This window comes from Malurus melanocephalus, unplaced genomic scaffold (assembly GCF_030028575.1).
Source record: "Malurus melanocephalus ecotype Western Australia unplaced genomic scaffold, MMel_1.1 scaffold_124, whole genome shotgun sequence".
Classification (NCBI taxonomy): Eukaryota; Metazoa; Chordata; class Aves; order Passeriformes; family Maluridae; genus Malurus; species Malurus melanocephalus.
In genome coordinates this window covers 428,774-432,239 of record NW_026623356.1, presented here as the reverse complement: position 1 = coordinate 432,239, position 3,466 = coordinate 428,774, and positions in this window count along the sequence as shown.

Sequence of the window (3,466 nt, the reverse complement as noted above, 5' to 3'; positions counted from 1 at the left end):
GCCCATTAAACCTGAAGACTATTTAAATTTCTTTCATTCTTAAACAAAGCCTACAAACCTTAGCTTGTAAGTTTTGTCTCCTGTGTAAATAACAGACAAAAAAAGTCACATATTTATATAGTATAGTGTGTGTGAACAYTGTATATAACTCCCTCTAGATAGCATATAACTGGAAATAGTAAGATGGAAACTTTTACACAACTGACAGTGCTTCTTTCCTATATATTCACATTCACACTTGAGGACAGGGCTGGGAATAACTCTTGACAATACATTGCAAATACCTTACCCTGCAATTTTAACAGAGAGCTGGCTGCTAATAGCTACAGTTCTGTCTTCATCTTTGTTCTTCTTGACCTCCTGCTCATTCCTTCTGTGAAGCAGGAAATTAGAAAAACAGGGACGCAATCTGGGTGCAAAGTCCACRGCAGTCCATGGCAGCTCTAGCAACTATTGTTACTACATAGAACACTTGTTAGAAACTTTTTTTGAACAGTGTTTAAATGGCTGCCTTAGAGGGAATTTACGTGACATAATTATATGTCAGTTTCTGTAGAATCCTCCAGAGTACRTGATGATCTAAAAGAAGGAAAAGAAGAAGGTTATTAAGGCAGTAGACACACAAAGAYCTTATTTAAATTCTTCTCCATGATCAGACTTCCTATGTAAAGTTTTATCATCCAGCTGTCACACAGATACACCTCTCCAGAYTATTATTTCAAATACAGTTCATCCTACATAGCTGTTTCTGTGAAAACTTCCACTTACAGCACAGGCCTGCCTGCTCAGTAAGGTCCTGACTTCTGTTGAGAAGTCTTTGCCCATTTTTGTACAGATGACATGAGATCTGCATGGAGATAATGCCTGAAGACAACCAGCCTTTAGGAGAATTCAAGAACCAGATCTGAGAAATGCAACACTGCTCCTTTTCCTCGTTAAAGGACTAAGGAATGAAAGCAGTGCAGAAGCAGCACTACCCTCAAMGCAGATTGAATGAGGAACTGGACATTACCAAAATGCAAAACTTGTGCTCTGAAGATTTCAAGACACCTAAAGCTTTGACAAATAATAATTGTATTGGGAGACTGAGTTTCTGCCAGGTCTGAAGATGAATGGAAGAGTTTTAGAAAAGACTAAAGGTCAGTAGGAATGTTACACATGAACATTTACAATTAACAGCATTTCAGAAAAAGAATGGACTATCATGAATTCCAGAATCACAGAGTGGTTGGCATTGGAAAGACCTCTGGGCCACTTACAGACAGTTGCCCAGGACCATGTCTATACAGCTTTTGACCATCTCCAAAAATGGAGACTCMATAACCTCTCTGGACAACCAGCCTTAGTGCTCAATCACCCTCCCAGTGAAAAGTGTTTCCTGAGTCCAGAGTAAACCTCTTCTGTTTCAGTTTATTCCCATTACTGCTGGCCCTGTCACTAAACAGAGTGACTAGCTCCATCTTTGTCATCAGTATGGGTTAATGCCCTCATCAACAGCATAGGCACTAGGATCTAAGCATAGTCAGTAAGTTTGCAGATGGCATCAGGCTGAGTTGTGTCGTTGATACACCTGAGGGAAAGAATGCCATTCAGGGGACCTGGATAAGCTTGAGAAGTTGGCCTATATGAATYTCATGAGGCTAAACAGCACCTGCATTCGGGCCTGGTATCAATAGAGTTTAGGGGATGAAGGAGTTGAGAGCAGTTCTGTGGGAAAAACTTGAGGATACTTGTGGATGAAAGCTAGACATGAACCAGAAGTGTACACTTTCATCTCAAAAAGCCAACTGTATTGTTGGCTGCAGCAAAAGAAGAATCACTTCCCTGGCCAAAAATGTCAAAGGAGATTATTCTCATGAGACCCCACCTAGAGTACTGCATCCAGCTCTGGAGTCCTCGGTACAAGAAGGATGTGGACTGATGGGAGCAGGTCTAGAGGAGGAACACAGAAATGATCAGAGAGATGGAAAACGTCTCCTATGAAGAAAGACTGAGTTGGGGTTCTCAACTGGATCCTGGAGAAGAGAACGTTTTGGGGAGACCTTACTGTGGCCTTTCAACACTTAAAAGGGGGCTTTATAAAAAAGAGTGGGACAGACWTTTTAATGGGACCTGTAGTGATAAAATAAAGGATAATGATTTTGAACTAAACCAGGCTGAGTTTTTAAACTAAATTGGGAGGAATGAGGGTGGTGAGTCAATGGAGGAGGTTGACCAGAGAGAGGGTAGATATCCTGTCCTTGGAAACAATTAAGGTCAGTCTGATCAGGGCTCTGAMCAGCCTGGTCTATTTGAAGGTGTSCCTGCTCATTGCAGGGGAATTGGATTAGATGACCTTTAAAATGCTTTCCAACCAAAATTATTCTATGATTCCATGATGTTCTTTGCAACTTCCCTTCAGGTATTTATTTACATTAATTGATGAGATCTCCCTGAGCTTTTGCTTTTCAAGGTAGAAGAGTCTCAGCTCCTCCAGCCTTGCGTCACTTTCTTCATACTCTTTGTGGCCTTTGTTGCACTCACTCTGGTAGGTCCATGTCTCTCTTGTCCTGAGGAGCTCAGACCTGGACACGGTACTTCAGGCATGGTCTCAGCTATCTGCTTCATAAATGTTGGGTAACAACTCAGGAAACAGTTTTGTKTTTATAAAAGAATTTTAGGGCTAGTAAGAATTTTTTTTTTTTTTAAAGTAAAATAGAAATACTTGGATTGTTGCAACTCTCCTAGTGCAAAAAAGATCTCTGTAAAAGTCATTTGCAGTATGTGCAGTGCCTCGAGTGTTAAACATCAGAAAAAGTGGTGTCTGCTGAGAAAAGTATTATCAACTAATGGGTGAAGAGGAAACAAAAACACAAAGGAATCAATTTGGCATAGAAACTTATAAGTGTGAAAGAATTCACAGAGAAACCTGCCTAAGCAGCTGCATGCTCCTCAGCTGTTAAAAGTTGAGTACCACTTCCCTAAATGAAACTCAAGAATTATCTCCTTTGAATGGCCTCACTTATCATCAATTTCAGTTAGTACAAAAACTCTGTAACCTCATCAAAATGTGATACTGCTATTAATGGACAAATACAGTACTCCAGATGATTGATTTTTCAAATATCCTCCACTCTTCTCAAAGGCAAACCAGTAATATGATATTCACAGATGCAGACCAGCTGATTAGTTTATGGGCATATTAGTTAGAAGTGAGATTGAATTATTATTTTCAAAGAATTGCACTTCCTACTAAGTGGTAGGTCTAGTAAAATACCTGAAGTTCTTGAATATTGCACTTATTTGTGGAATCAATTGGAAAATCTAAGAGGAATGCTCTGCATTTAAGTMATTTTATAAAGAACTGCAATGGGGAAACAAGTGAATTACTAATGCTAAATTCAGAGTTTCTCATTTAGGCAAATTTTCATCACGATAATCATGAGTTTTGCCTCCCCACCCCCAAACTGGTAGGGCATATGACCTT